The following is a 17,425-nucleotide window of genomic DNA, read 5'->3' as shown; positions in this document are numbered from 1 at the left end:
TCGACCATTCTCTTACACTGTACACAAGGATAAACTCAAAATGGATAAAAGACCTCAACATGAGACAGTAATCCATCAGAATCCTAGAGAAGAACATAGGCAGTAACCTCTTCTATATCAGCCACAGTAACTTCTTTCAAGATATGTCTCCAAAGGCAAAGGAAACAAAAGCCAAAATGAACTTTTGGGACTTCATCAAGATTAAAAGCTTCTGCACAGCAAAGGAAACAGTCAACAAAACAAAGAGGCAACCCACGGAATGGGAGGAGATATTTGCAAATGACAGTACAGACAAAGGTTGATATCCAGGATTTATAAAGAACTCCTCAAACTCTAAAGCCTCTGCCTTCGGCTCAGGTCATGATCTCAGGGTCCTAGGATCAAGCCCTGCATCGGGCTCTCTGCTCAGCGGGGAGCCTGCTTCCCTTCCTCTCTCTCTGCCTGCCTCTCTGCCTACTTGTGATCTCTGTCAAATAAATAAAGTCTAAAAAAAAAAAAAAAAGAACTCCTCAAACTCAACACACACAAAACAGATAATCGTATCCAAAAAATGGGCAGAAGATATGAACAGACACTTCTCCAATGAAGACATACAAATGGCTATTAGACACATGAAAAAATGCTTATCATCATTAGCGGTCAGGGAGATTCAAATTAAAACCACATTGAGATATCACCTTTCACCAGTTAGAGTGGCCAAAATTAGCAAGACAGGAAACAACGTGTGTTGGAGAGGATGTGGAGAAAGGGGAACCCTCTTACACTGTTGGTGGGAATGCAAGTTAGTGCAGCCACTTTGGAGAACAGTGTGGAGATTCCTCAAGAAATTAAAAATGGAGCTTCCCTATGACCCTGCAATTGCACTGCTGAGTATTTACCCCAAAGATACAGATGTAGTGAAAAGAAGAGCCATCTGTACCCCAATGTTTATAGCAGCAATGTCCACGGTTGCCAAACTGTGGAAAGAACCAAGATGCACTTCAACGGACGAATGAATAAGGAAGATGTGGTCCATATACACGATGGAGTATTATGCCTCCATCAGAAAGGATGAATACCCAACTTTTATAGCAACATGGATGGGACTGGAAGTGATTATGCTGAGCGAAATAAGTCAAGCAGAGAGGGTCAATTATCATATGGTTTCACTTATCTGTGGAGCATAAGAAAAAACATGGAGGACATGGGGAGATGGAGAGGAGAAGGGAGTTGAGAGAAATTGGAAGGGGAGATGAACCATGAGAGACTATGGACTCTGAAAAACCACCTGAGGGTTTTGAAGGGGCGGGGGGTGGGAGGTTTGAGTACCAGGTGGTGGGTAATAGGGAGGGCACGTATTGCATGGAGCACTGTGTGTGGTTCAAAAACAATGAATACTGTTATGCTGAAAATAAACAAACAAAAAAAAGAATGCAAAAACGAAACAAAACAAAACAAATGATATCTGAGTGCCATATTGTTGCAGACATGAAATTTACTAAGTTCTACCAACATGTCACTTGCTGTAATAAACATAATCCCTGAATAGGTTTATAAATAATAGCATATTTGCGTAGATGACTATATATATAGAAGACTGAGAAAAGAAAATTTTATTTTGTGCAAGTCATGCTTTTATCAAATAAAAGCAATTAAAAACTTTATGCTCTGAGTTATTTTCATTATTTATTTATATATAATGGTGTAAAGAAGAGATAACTCCTCAATATACAGATTCCCTCAGAAAGGTTGTTTTCTCAATTTTCAATGTTGGAGGAAAACATAAAAGTCACATATGATTCAACTATGAATCCAATCCACAAGTCCCCTCTAAAATGTCTAATTCTGCAATTCTCAAATCTGGCTCCAGTTTGGATCATCCCAGGAATTATTTTTAAATTACTGATATTCAGGTCCTATCCAGAAGAGTTTAATTAGAATATCTTAGGATAAGTCGTGTTCATCAGTGTTTTAAAACCCTCCCCCTGTAGTGATCATGTGGCACCAGAGTTGAGAAGTACTGTTTCAGCTTATATATGTGCCAACTAGTTAGAATCATTCCCATAATTATTCCCTCATACTATATGAACAAGACTAATTATGAAACTCTGAAGTCTCTGAATATTAGTAAAAGTTTGCCCTGGGGACACCTGGATGGCTCAGTTGGTTAAGCCACTGCCTTCAGCTCAGGTCATGATCCCAGGGTCCTGGGATTGAGTCCTACATCAGGCTCCTTGTTCAGCGGGAGGAGTTCAGTAAGTCCTTTCCCTAGCAAACAGCCATTTTTTTGTGTATGTGAAAATTATATTAAACAATAATAATAGCCATATAAAGTCTCTGGGAATTATCCTATGTGCTTACAACACCTTGAGAAACAATTTGATTTATCCAATAAAATCCATGAAATCTGGTTAAGAAGAGCAAATCTGTGACATTTGAGTCGCAGCAAGTCTGTGACATTTGAGTCATTGAACCTGGTTCTACTCCTCACCCAATTCTCCCATGTCCCAGCTCCTTGTTACTGAAATGACTCCCATTTGCTCTACTTCAAGTGAGTCTGGCAAAGAAGACATGGCCTTCCACTGTCCTCAATTCCTACATCATGGCTACAATTTCACTCATTAGTGACAAGCCCCAGTAGCCCTGTGTGGTGACAGCACACTTCCACTCAGGCATCACAGAGTGGACTGGGGCTCTTCATTGTAAAAATATATGTAAGAAAAGAGTTTCACAGCAATAGGGCATTAAGGTAACAATATGTTAAATGAAACCCAAGTGACCAGAAAACTAGTGTAGCTTCCTAAACTGTTAATTCCAGGGAAGAGTATAGAATTTGGAAAACTTTAGGGTTGTTGACAGTTATTCTCCTAAGTGTGTTAAAATATATCTAGACCGTACACAAAGATAAACTCGAAATGGATAAAAGACCTCAATGTGAGACAGGAATCCATCAGAATCCTAGAGGAGAACATAGGCAGTAACCTCTTCGATATCAGCCACAGCAACTTCTTGCAAGATATGTCTCCAAAGGCCAAGGAAACAAAAGCCAAAATGAACTTTTGGGACTTCATCAAGATCAAAAGCTTCTGCACAGCAAAGGAAACAGTCAACAAAACAAAAAGGCAACCCACGGAATGGGAGGAGATATTTGCAAATGACAGTACAGACAAAAGGTTGATATCCAGGATCTATAAAGAACTTCTCAAATTCAACACACACAAAACAGATAATCATATCAAAAAATGGGCAGAAGATATGAACAGACACTTCTCCAACGAAGACATACAAATGGCTATTAGACACATGAAAAAATGTCATCATCACTAGCCATCAGGGAGATTGAAATTAAAACAACATTGAGATACCACCTGACACCAGTTAGAATGGCCAAAATTAGCAAGACAGGAAACAACGTGTGTTGGAGAGGATGTGGAGAAAGGGGAACCCTCTTACACTGTTTGTGGGAATGCAAGTTAGTGCAGCCACTTTGGAGAACAGTGTGGAGATTCCTGAAGAAATTAAGGATTCCCTATGACCCTGCAATTGCACTGCTGGGTATTTACCCCAAAGATAGAGATGTAGTGAAAAGAAGGGCCATCTGTACCCCAATGTTTATTGCAGCAATGGCTATGGTCGCCACACTGTGGAAAGAACCAAGATGCCCTTCAACGGATGAATGGATAAGGAAGATGTGGTACTTATACACAATGGAGTATTATGCCTCAGAAAGGATGAATACCCAGCTTTTGTAGCAACATGGACGGGACTGGAAGAGATTATGCTGAGCGAAATAAGTCAAGCAGAGAGAGTCAACTATCATATGGTCTCACTTATTTGTGGAGCATAACAAAGAACATGGAGGACATGGGGAGATGGAGAGGAGAGCGAATTGAGGGAAACTGGAAGGGGAGATGAACCATGAGAGACTATGGACTCTGAAAAGCAACCAGAGGGTTTTGAAGGGGTGGGGGGGTGGGAGGTTGAGAAACCAGGTGGTGGGTAATAGGGAGGGCACGTACTGCATGGAGCACTGGGTGTGATGCCAAAACAATGAACACTGTTATGCTGTAAATAAACAAATAAAAAAATTATAAAAAAAATACATCTAGAAATAATATGCAAAAATATTTTAAATAGTTTGAACACATACATTAATACACACATTTAATATATGTGACAACGTAAAATATTCATTTTTATTTTTATTTTTTAACAAATGTAAACCAGGTCACCACCACTATTATCAAAATATATAATATTCCCATGATTCCAGAGTTCCCTTGGGCCCCCGTGTCTTCGATCTCCTTCCTAACCCCAGCCCCTGGGAAACACAGATCTAATTTATGTCTCCATAATTTTGAATTTTCTAGACATTCTAGACATTCCATAGAATGTCATTCAATGGAATCATATAGCTATTTATTTTCTGTGACTAAGTGACTTGTTTCATTTAACATAGTACTTTTGAGATTCATCCATATCACTGTATGTATCAGTAGCTAATTCCTTTTAATGACTGAGTAGTAGTCTCATGTGTGAAGTATCAAGTATCAAGATTTATCTGTTCATCATTTGTTGAACATTTAGATTGTTTTTAGCTTGGGGCCACTATTCATAAAGGTGTTATAAACATTTACAAATATGTTTAGTGTGATAATGGTTTTCCTTTCTTTTTTAATTAAAAAAACTGGGAGAGATGCTGCTGGGTTTTGGTGAGTAAATGTTTAACTTTATACACAATGCCATCAAGTATTTTCTGAAGTGGCTGTATTGTAAAATAAAAATATTCATTTTAATATCTATGAAAGAACTTTACATATCCTGGAACTGCTTACCTCATTAAACATGAGGGAAGGCTACTGCAGGACTTTAGTGGAAGAGAATACCTTAAAGAGCATATTTCCCCTTGCCACAGTCACCTTTCTGCAGAGAAGTAATTGTAGTTTAGATTCCGTTACTCCGTTTATTCATAAGCCTTCCTTATAAAATAAGCAAAATAGCCACAGCAACTGGAAGCTCATGTTTTTCCTCATCTTTTTACCCTAGATTTTATTTTTCTATTTTAGGCGTTAGCACACCCAAATTCTGTTTTATATCATACACACACACACACACACACACACACACACACACATGATGTGCCTGTATTTCTAGCCTCTCTCACTTTCTAGAAGGTAGACCTTCTCTAACAGCCTAATGCTAAGTATTCTAGTTCAGAATTTGAGAACAAAAGAGAAAGTAAAGACCATGGAGATGGGAGGAAGTTCACAAGGAAATGCCAAGTGAAATTAATCTGTATAATAAAGGAGAAGAAGGGAGAAACACTCTGAGAAGTGCCTGAGAGAATTTGGGAAGAAGAGAAAAGAGAATATTGGAACTATTTAGCAGTATTATGACTGAAGAGTCCCAACAATGTTTTTGGCAGGTGTGAGTAGAGATTGAAATTCCTTTTAAACTACTTTCTGGCTTCTGCAGTACATTTCTCTGCAGATGATGTCACTTAAAATGGAATCACTGTTCACTGGTTGGTGGCTCCAATTGGATGACAGTTGTGAAAAACAAATCTCTGTGAATATGTATGTGTATAGGAGGGAGAACTAACTAGTGTGATGCTGTTAAATTCATTTTTTACTTTTTAATTCTCTTTAAAGGTACCACACATCTATTACTTTGGAGGCAGCAGAGCATCTGTCTTTGAAGTCAGACAAGACTCAGTTAATACCTGCAGTTCATTAACTGTGTGACATTGGACTAGTTCTTTAACTCATTTCCCTCACCTTCAAATGCATTAATAAGAGACTAACTCTCAGACCTCTGTTGGGTTTTAAATGAAATAATGTAATGAAATGCTTACTAAATTTCTGGACTATAATAAAAGTAAAGCAATAATAGTTATTATTGGCTGTTGATTGCTTTTTATGGAAAAAAAAAAAAAAAAAAAAAAAGGAACAACAGGGCTCCTAGACGGCTAAATCAGTCAATGTCTGACTCTTCATCTCCATAATCAGCACAGAGTCCGTTTGAAATGCTCTCCCTCTGTCCCTTCCCACATTTGTATGTTCTCTCTAAATAAATAAGCGAAATCTTAAAAAAAAAAAATGAAGAAAATAAGAACACCAAAAAAGAATGACACAGAGAGAGACATAGGGGTTGATGAGAGAAAACTTCCTGAAAAATATGCTTAAAGAATGTCTGAAAAATGTGTTTGGAATAGGTGAATGACTGATTGGTTGCATTCACAGAAACTTTTCACAATCCTATTTATATAGTGAGTGTTTAATGCCGATGGTATTAAAAATATTCCAAAGGGACAACTACTTTAAGTTTCTCTCTTCCACATCTCAGTGCTTTCCTATTTAAACATCTTTCATTCTCTAGAAATACTAATGCTCTTCACAATTTAATGATGATTAATATAGATAAAATATTCTTTATAATGTACAGTTAGAAGAAATATATAAATAAAAGGTCAGAGTATTTTTTATTTTAGCTTTGTTGCCGACTCTATATATAAATTTTACCAATTTTCCTTAAAACATTCTTTCAGTATGTTTAATGTAAATTATTTATTACAAAATGTTATAAATAATTAAAATGTATGATCTAGCTACTGCCTTGTTATGTTTTGTGTCTTGTTAAGGTTAATTATTAAAAAGGCCTCATGTAAATGACTGTTTATGGCTTGGTACACATGCATTTACTCCTTTGTTTCAGATAAAATTGTTAGTTATCTAATAAAAAATAAAATAAACAAGAATCCTATGTTTAGTAATAAGACTGAAATAGTATTTGGACTAATGTTTTTTTCTGAAAAGAGCTAAAATATTGGATTACATGTATTTTTTTTTCTTTTTTTCTTAATATGACAGAGAGCACTAGTAGGCAAAGAGGCAGGCAGAGAGAGAGAGAGGAGGAAGCAGGCTCCCTGCTTGAGCAGAGAGCCCGATGCGGGACTCGATCCCAGGACTCTGGGATCACGACCTGAGCCGAAGGCAGCAGATTAACCCACTGAGCCACCCAGGCGCTCTGGATTACATATATTTTTAGCAGCTTTTTACAACATCAAATTATAGTTAAGATAGGAAGAAATAGGGGTGCCTGACTCAGTCAATTAAGGGCCTGCCTTCAGCTTGAGCCATGATCTCGGGGGTCCTAAAAGCAAGCCCCATGTAGGGCTCCCTCCTTCTCCCCTCTCTCTACCACTCTCCCTCCCCCCGGTATGCTCTCTTGCTTGCTCGCTTTCTCCCAAATAAATAAATAAGTAAAATCTTTAAAAAGGAAGACATAATTGTGCCAGTATTTAATGTAAAGCAGGGGTCTAGGAAGCAAGGAGAGTATTAAACTCCTTTAACCCGAGAACGTTTCAGAACCTAGAAATCAATAACTTGAGTTCCCAAATTAAAAACAACAAACCAAAGGTGCTTACATAGGAAGTATAAAGGAGCACACATTCCCATCAAGGGTGATCTGACAGCGAACTTGCCATACAACCATACTCCAAATGACTGCAAGGAAAGTTGTCTGGGAGCTAAGAAAATCAGAGGGAAAGTGATATGAAATTGTAACCCATATTCACCCCTCAGAACGATTAGCATCGACATTGCCATTACCTGGGCATTTAAAGACCGCAAGCCACAAATGTAATCTAAAGTTTTCTAAAGAGGTGATCCTGTAGTTCTACACTGAAGGCATGCATGTGTATACTAAATGAATTTGCTATTGTGTACCTAGGTGAATTTCCACAACTTGTTACAAGGGAAGCAAAAAGTTCAATAAACATTCTTAACAAAGCACTGTGGTAAGCGTCAAACAATAGATAGGACTAATAAACCAGCAAAATATTTTAGGTATTTTAGAAATAATCAAATAACCATAATATAATCATGGTCACTATATTTAAATAAAATATATGCTTGTGAATTTTTTAAAAGATTTTATTTATTTATTTGACAGAGATACAGTGAGAGTAGGAACACTAGCAGGGGAACTGGGAGAGGGAGAAGCAGGCTTCCTGCAAAGCAGGGAGGGGATTCGGGGCTTGATCCCAGGACCCTGGAATCATGACCTGAGCCGAAGGCAGATGCTTAATGACTGAGCCATCCAGGTGCCCACTTGTGAATATTATTAACAGGAAGTTGGAAACATTGGAAATCATCAGATTTTAAAGAGAATCTAATACAATTTCAAGAAATGAAAATATCACAATTATAAAGTTATGAACTAAATTTAAATTTTAAAACCTGTATTTAAAGATATGAAGATCAGAAAATGCTGAAGAGAGAATTAAACAACTGGAGGGTTGATCTAATTATGTAGAATGCAGCACAGAGGGACAAAGAAGTGGGAACTATTGTGAACTAAGGACTATGGAGGAAAGTGCTGGAACATCTGATATATATCTAACAGGAATTCTGGAAAAGAAAAAGAACAAAGCAGAATCTGTGGAGACACCTGATCATATATTAATGAAAACCAGTGAATTGCAGACAAGGATAAGAAAAGTTCTACCTCCATATAGTGAAACAGCAAAAATATAAGATATAAAAAAAGAAACCTCTAAAAGTATCCAGAAGGGAAAAAAGACAAAAATACCTTCAAAAGAGTGACAGTTTGGCTGTAGAAGGTAGAAGCCAGAGGTCAATGCAACTATATGTAAACCATAGTATGGTACATCTGTTTTTGTTTTTTGTTTTTTTTTGAAATATTTTATTTATTTATTTGAAAGACAGAGATCACAAGTAGGCAGAGAGGCAGGCAGAGAGAGAGAGAGGAGGAAGCAGGCTCCCTGGTGAGCAGAGAGCCGGATGTGGGGCTCGATCCCAAGACCCTGGGATCACCATAGTATGGTACATCTTAATTAGCTGAGGGATTAGGTTTAAATTTCATAACACATTCTAAAAAACTAATTTGGTAACTGTTATGGGTTGAATTATGTTGCCTGAAAAGGATACAATGACATCTTCACTTATGGTTGTTGCCGATGTCATTAGTTAAGATGAGGTCACACTGGAGTAGAGTGGACACCAATGTGTGCACATGTGAAGAAACAGAGACACAAGGATAATACCAAAGAAAAGGCAGAGAATAGAGTTAGTGCAGCTGAAAACCAAGAAAAGCCAAAGTTTGCCAGCAAGTCATCAGTAGCTAAGAAGAGGCAGGGAAGGATTTTCTTACAGTTTTCAGAGAGAGTGTGGTTCCCCCCTCTCCCTCTGCCCCTCCCCCCTGCTCATGCTCTCTCTCTTTCTCTCTCTCTCTCACAGTTACTCTCTCACTTGCTCTCAAATAAATAAATAAATAATCTGGGAAAAAAAGAAAAAAGAAAGAAATGGAATTGCTGTTACGTCCCTAATGTTAGCAAAAGTTCCTACTGTGGAGGCTACAAATTATAGTATGAGTATCATTTTAATGAGACTCATGAATTAATTAATAAGAACCATATTAAACAAAAGATGTCACTAATATTTCCAAAAATCAACAAATAAATTAAATTATATTAGAATGATTTGATCAATAATTTACACTAATAACATATGACTGAGTTAGTAGTTCATATATATTAAATGTTATTGAATTATGGAGCTAAATTACTATATTACTAAAACTGAGTATTTCAGTGTCATTTATTTATAAATATATTTGTTGTTTTTATAGTCCTAAAATATTTTGAATATCATTCATACGTATTGTGCAAATAGATATGCCACAACTTTTAAATTGGAAACAAATGCTGATTGTAAAAATTACTATAAGAAATGGAAAACATGAATAATAGTATAACTATTAAAGAAATTGAATAATCAATAGTTAATTGAAGGGGGTTTTTTCTTCTTTTTTTTCCTTCTGGATATTTTAGAGAATCTTCTTCGTATCTTAACATTTTTTAGCAGTTTTGCTATACACTTTTAGGGATATAATTTTTCTGTCTTACCTAGGTTCATTGGGTTCCATGAATGTGTGATTAGGTCTTCAGTTGACAATTGAATTACAGTTAATATTCAATAATTTACTAGTACGCAATAGTCAATTGAATAGTCATAAAGCCCTAGTACAGTGGGATTCTTAGAGTAAATTTAACAGAATTAAAATAAGAAATTATTCTAAACTATAGAAACTTTTCTAGATAATAGAAAATGGGGGTGGAGATATTCTCAAATAGACATAAACTTGACACCCAAACCCAACAAGGTCAACATGAGACAGGAAAACTACAGCTTAATCTCAATCTTAGAGATGCACTGGGTGTATATGGAAAATCATAGACATAGTATTATCAAACCAAATTCATCAATGTATAAAAATGATAGTGTATCATGTCCAAGTTTATTTTTCTCCTTCAGAAATTTAAGTTTGGTTTAACATTAGAAAGTTAATAAAGGTAATTCAACATATAGCAAAATAAAGGAATATAATCACATCTTCTCTCTAGAATTAGAAAAAACATTTGATAAAATTTAGTTTTTATTATAAACACTCATAGAAAAATAAGAATAGAAAGTGAGTTGCTTAACTTGATAAACTAAAACCCCAAAACTATGATAAACATCAAGGTTAATAATGAAATATTAAAATATTTCTCTCTCCATTTGGATGAAAGACAAAGTTATACACCTGTTCATCTGCTTTTGGATTGCTGCAACTCTGTAAAATACATTTCTCTTTTACTAGGTGAATCTCTATTAGATTTTATCCTACATTCTTATGAATATCCTTTACTCTAATTCTAGTAGTGGTTTTATAAGTTTCTTAAAGATTTCCTTTTTGTTGTTCTCTGATATAATGGAGATCTTGGTATGAGTCCTCTATTTGTCATTTACTGGCTGAAAGCAAGTTACTTAATTGCCATAAACCCAGTTTTCACATCTGAAAAGTGGGAGATAATAACAGTACCTCCACAACAGGATTGTTATGAGGAGAAAATTTTAAAATAAAGAATATCAAAAGCTAGCTAAATTGCAGTTTGCTTATATATAATAAGTGCTCAATAAATGCTAATTAAAAAAAAAAAAAAAAAAAAAAAAAAAAAAAGATTTCCTTTTTGTTTGTTTCTTAAAAATTTTCAATGCAAAAACAATGTCTTCAGTGATAAACACAGTTTTAATTTAATTTAAATTAAATTTAACTTATTAAATTAAATTTAATTAATTTAATTTAAATTATTAAATTAAATTATTTAAATTAAATAATTTATTAAATTTAATTTAATTAATTTAATAATTTAAAAAATTCTTCCATTCTAATCTCTATGTTTTCTATTTTCACCTTGTAGCACTAGCTAATGCCCCTCAAAACAATATTTAATAGAAGTGACATTAGGCACTCTTGCCTTCTTTTCAATCACAAAGGGGAAATATTTAGTATTTCATTATTATATACAGTGTTAGTTGTTGTTTGTTTTTAAAGATGTATGTTTTTAGACTGTGGATTTTTTTTCAACTCCTACTTTGCTGAAAACTTTTATTATGAATAAAGTTTTAATTTTACCAGATGATTTTTGTCCAATCTTTGTGACATTGTTTTTTCTCCTTAATTTTGTTAAGGTGAAAAATTATGCTGATTAAATTTTTTTTTTAATATTTCCAACCTATTTAATTTATTTATTTTTTTCAGCGTAACAGTATTCATTTTTTTTGCACAACACCCAGTGCTCCATGCAATACTTGCCCTCTTTAATACCCACCACCTGGCTCCCGCAACCTCCCATCCCCCACCCCTTCAAAACCCTCAGATTGTTTTTCAGAGTCCATAGTCTCTCATGGTTCACCTCCCCTTCCAATTTCCCTCAACAACCATCTCCTCTCCATCTCCCTATGTCCCCCATGTTATTTGTTATGCTCCACAAATAAGTGAAACCATATGATACTTGACTCTCTCTGCTTGACTTATTTCGCTCAGCATAATCTCTTCCAGTCCCGTCCGTCCATGTTGCTACAAAAGTTGGGTATTTAAGGTACAGGGACTTTCTAAGAAAAAAAAATGCCTTCTTTTATTTTAATCAATTCTGTGATTTAATTCTTTTTTTCCCTCCTCTTATAAGGGAAAGGTAAAGCTGTCCAGTTATCAAAAAAATTCAAATTCCTTTTCTTGGATGGACTACCATCAGTGTGCTTTCATGCAGCAAATCTCCCAGGTCCTAGGAACCACTCCCAGACACTGAAGCTCTTCTCGGGTCAGAAGACTTCTCTGCCTTCAGGAACTCCAAATTCTTCTGTCTTCTTCAGTGGACTTCTAGAATAGGTCATAGATCTTCTGCTGCTCTGAAGTAGTAGTAGAAGTAGTAGAAGTAGCCCTGTAGAAGTAGTCCTTGGCTTCTGTCATTTCTGAAAAGCTGATCTCAGAAAGCCCAGATTCACTTAGAACTTTAATCTCTTGAATCAAGGGGCAAAGGTAGCATCATTCTTGCCTCTTCCCACAAGGTAAAGGGTGCTCCCGGAGCTCCACTGTCCATGACAGTGTAGTCACTCCTCAGCCTGGGTCAGCTCTCTTGGCTTCCAAAGCAGCTCAGTGAATACTAGCAGCTCAGCGAGGGTAAGAGGAGGCCCACGCTGGTGGCAGTGATGGACAGCACAGCCATGGCGTGCCTCTCAGAGAGCTGCAAATGCCAGCACAGATCTGTCAGGCTCCCTGTGGTTGCTTTGTTGTGATTATTTTTTTTCTCTTTGGTTCAGTTTCAGAAACACATTTTAAACTATGCATTGACCAAGTACATTGAAATAAGGAATTATAATTTAAACTATTTCTTTAAATAAAGCATTGACTCTTAAAAAAATACTTAAGCATCACTTAAGGTGCCAAATCATAAGCTGGTTATTTTAAATACAATTTATGGTGGGATTCGAGTTCTCATTTTTGTTCAAGAAAGAAATGGGCATTGTACATGGCTACATGGTTTGATTGCAAAGATTAATTAATGTTTGTTATCTGTGGTGATTCATACTTTTCACAGCAGTCTTTTTCAAATTGTGATTCCAGCAAAAATTGTTATCTAATAATAAGGATATTAACTGGCATGCTGTTTAATGAATGAATTTATGCATAACATGTAGATAAATAAGGATAAAGAATTCTCATATTTTATCATCTATTTTTTATCATATACACTGCTAGTTTGTTCATTAAATCCTCTGAAAAATACCCAAAACTATTGATTTGGTTCAACTCAACAGTTGCTAAACTCATATGATCATGGAAATCTTTCTGACTTTCCAAAGTCCTTTTTCACTTCATAAAAACGAAATTAGGAAACACAACTCTACTACTTTTTATTATCCATATTCCACAGTCTGTGGCTTTTAAGAAAAGTTTCTATTTTCTCTTACCTATTAAATTTATTTTTCCTGTTTCTACAACTCTTAAACCTTGAAATTCTTTATTTTTCTTTTTAAAGATTTTATTTATTCAGCTGAGAGAGAGAGAGAGCATGACGGGGGTAAGGGCAGGGAGAGGGAGAAGCAGGCTCCTTGCTGAGGCTTAATCCCAGGACCCCGGGATCACGACCTGAGCTGAAAGCAGACACTTAACCAACTGGGTCACCCACATGCCCCCAAATTATTTCTTTTCATGCACTATTATTTTGTAAAGCACCTTTTTGTTACATATTTATCAAAAGTACCTATAATTTTTGGAATTATATAGAATAAGATATAGTTGCTTTCAATTTTTGTGTTTAACAAATTTTAATGCATTATTTCATTATCCTCTAACCAATTGTAGTTATATAAATAACTTTACTTGCATGAGGCACATAGCAGTTTATTGGCTTAACCCCAGTTTTTTATTTGTTAGGTTTTTTGTAAATAATCTTATTTAGGCAAAAGGTATGTGGTAACATGTTAACAAAGAGAACTAGAAATATCTGAACATAGTATTTGATCAATAACGTTTAGTTAAATGATAAACTAGTCCTTATCCACAGATTTTTTTTCTCAACTTAAAATAATGGGTTGCTTTCTGTTTAGGCTTGTGTGGTACTCTTTAAGCAAGCTGGATTAAAATGACCCCTTCTTCATATTTTTAACCTAATAAATTTTAATATCAATTCATGAACTCAATGAAATGCCTCAGTGAGCTCCTTACTTCTCTGTTTCTCGTAATTTTCTAATGGACAATGGAGTCTCGAAGCTGATGGAAAGCAGCAGATTTGGGACCAACTCCAAATTCCTGCCACTTCCTTTAGTTGTGTCTTTTCTCAGAGCTCGGCCTTCTCTCTCAAGAGCTGTTTTCCTTTCAGAGCCAGTTTCATTTTCTCTTAATCCATTACTTTCTTCCCTCTCAGAGGCCTACCTATACTGTTCTCTGATGAGTATCCAATTCCAAAGACTAGTGTCTGCTTAATAGGACTTATTTGGTTACTCCCCAGGTCTTTTCTGCTCCCCTTAACTCCTTCCTAAATCCCTGCTGTCTTTTCTTTCTAAATTTTTACTTATATGGAATCTGAGTGGCAAGTTCCACATATGAAGTGCCACAGAAATACAAGCTTGTATTCATCCCTGGGTCACTTCTGTGCAGGTACAGTGGAATGTGTTGACTTCAGAAACAATCTGCATTTTTAGAGGCCAGACATGATTCAGTCCTGTAATTCTTTAATTGTGTGGCTATTAGAGTTCACTTTTGACAGCTATGCATATCACCCCTTTCCTCCTTCTCCTCCTTTTCCTTCTTCCTCTTATTCCTCCACTTCCTCTTCTTCTCCTCATTCTACTTCTCTCCTCCTCTTCCTCCTTCTCCTCCTCCTCCTCCTCCTCCCCCTCCTCCTCCCCCTCCCCCTCCCCCTCCTCCTCCTCCTCCTCCTCCTCTTCTTCTTCTTCTTCTTCTTCTTTTTGGCTGGGTACAGTGTACATTGTTGATGGTACATGACAAGGTAGGTCTACCCAAGCTCTTCCCCTTCTTCAAGAAACTGTGTAAAGGGGAATGATGAGTTGGGGCAAGGACTCCCCAGAAGCTCTTCCTCTTCCTCTTCCTCTCCTTCCTCTCTTGCTCTCACTGTTGCTGGTAGTCCAGGGGTCTCTCTCCTTGGAGGCCATGTGGACCTTAAGGTCCACCACCCAGGTGCTATAGCCAAATTAATTGTCATACCAGGAAATGAGCTTGACAAAGTAGTTATTGAGGGCAATGCAGCCCCAGCATCAAGGGTGGAAGAGTGGGTGTCATTGTTGAAGGTGCATGAGACAACTTGGTCCTCAATTAGCCCAGGATGCCCTTAAGAGGACCCTCTGATGTCTGCTTCATCATTTGGTGAATTTGGAAGCTTTCTCCAGGTGGCAGGTTGATCCAAGACTGACACCTTGGGGGTGGGCATATGGGGATACTGAAGGCCATGGCGGTGAACTTCCCATTCAGCTCAGGGATGACCTTGCCTATAGCCTTGACAGTGTCAGTAGAAGCAGGGATGATGTTCTGGGCAGATCCTGAACCATCATTGCATGGTTCCAGAGGGGCTGTCCACAGTCTTCTGGGTGGTAGTGATGGCATGGACTGTGGTCATGAGTCCCTCCACAATGCTGAAGTTGTTAAGGATAACCTCGGTCAGAGGGACCAAGCATTTGGTGGTGCAGGAGGCATTGTGACAATCTTGAGGGAGTTGTCATACTTTTCATGGTTCACACCGATGACAAACATGGGGGCATCAGCAGGAGCAGAGATAATGACTCTCTTGGCCCCACCCTTCAACTGAGACCCAGCCTTCTCCAAAGTGGTGGAGACTCCACTGGACTCCTCAACATACTGAGCAGCAGCATCACCCCATTTGATATTGCCAAGTTCTCACTCTGGGAAGATATAGATGGGCTTTCCACTGATGACCCATTTCCATTTTCATCCTTGACGATGACATGGAATTTGCTGTGGGTGCAATCACACTGGAATATGTAGAACATGTAGTTGAGGTCAATGAAGGATGATTGATGAAAAACATTTCCACTTTGTCAGAGCTAAAAGCAGCCCTAGTGACCAGCTGCTGAATCTGGTCAAATTTGTTTATTCCAACCTTCACTACTGTGTCTCAGGGATGCAACTTGTATTTCACCAGAAGATACAGTTGTCTGTTGAAGGGAAAGCAGAGAGCCTGGTCCTTTTCTTCTTATGTGTGTGTTTATTTTCTTTCATTTTTCTTTGTAGTTATCAAAATGATGTAGACTTGCCTTCCATAGATTGCATTTTCATGCTGTTGATTGTTTCTTTTGCTGTGCAGAAATGTGCTAGTTTGATGTAATTCTACTTCTTTATTTATGTTTTTATTGACTATAGTTTTGAAGTTATATCCCTGAAATCATTATGGAGACCAATGTCATTAAACTTTTACCCAAAGTTTTATTCTAGGAATTTTAGAGATTTCGATCTTAAATTTAAATTTTCAATCCATGTTGAGTTGACTTCTGTGTCTTTGAAATAATGGGTCTAATTTCATTCTTTTGGGTGTAGATATCTAGTTTTCCCAACACAATTTGTTGAAGAGATATTTTCCTCATTTCATATTTCTGGCACTGTCAAAAATCAGTTGACCATATAAATGTGAGTTGATTAAATCATAATATTGAAAAACTGGAAATGCCCCCATGGACAGTTCACCATCCTTTGACACAACATGTAAAATAGCACAGATTATCTCTTACTTATCAATGTTCATTCTATCATCTTCCAGAAAAGTGTTCATAAACTGTTTTATTCCTTATTTTATACCTTAATAATATGCTTTTTAATGTATGCTTTTTTATTTAATAGTACATTTTCCTGGACCATTATATCATGTGTTACCTATTTACAGTAAGTTCTAAATACATTCCTCCATGTTTGTGTATCAGTAGGTGTCTAAAAATTTCTTTTCTATAGCCATCACTATATTTAGCAGGAGCAAATAAAAGGAAGTTTCATTCTAACCTTTACCTCAATAAAATTTTTACATACTAATCTTTGAAAAAATGAATTAAGGCATTAATAAATAGAAATTTCTATCTGTGCAGACTAACAACTTACTAATAGCATATAAATATTGCTAGGTCACAGAGTTAGATTTCTATATCTTAATGATCGTTTTTACTGTGCCTACTCTGCTCCTCAATATTATTGCTGCTTTACTGTAGAAAACTTCAGAAACTTTTTCATGCCTCAATACTTGATAAGTATGAGGATAGGTTATAAAATGGCCCTTTGAAACTTTAAAGCATTATATTTTAAACTCATCATATCATATAATATATTGAGAGGAATAAAATTATATCACAAATTATCCATAAATTTGATTATGCTTTACTCAATGTAAAATATATCTCTTTCTTTTGTCCACATTTCAGAATATCCAAGATGTGATTAAAACTGGTAGATGTGTTTGCACCACATTCTGATTTTACCTGAATGAAAGTATATTTTGATGTCTTTTGCTATATAACAATGATTATAATTTAGAACTAAATAAACATATTTTAAGCAACAACAAAATATCTATAAAGCATTA

General features: G+C 36.3%; 1 pseudogene; it reads right to left on the bottom strand.

Moving 5' to 3' along the window:
- The window catches only part of LOC123943645, a 64,921-nt pseudogene extending 49,872 nt beyond the window's left edge, over positions 1–15,049 (bottom strand).
- Between the last annotated feature and the right edge of the window lie 2,376 nt (positions 15,050–17,425).

This window comes from Meles meles, chromosome 6 (genome assembly GCF_922984935.1).
Source record: "Meles meles chromosome 6, mMelMel3.1 paternal haplotype, whole genome shotgun sequence".
NCBI lineage: Eukaryota > Metazoa > Chordata > Mammalia > Carnivora > Mustelidae > Meles > Meles meles.
Note: the sequence above shows the minus strand (reverse complement) of the source record. Positions and strands in the feature narration are given on the sequence as shown.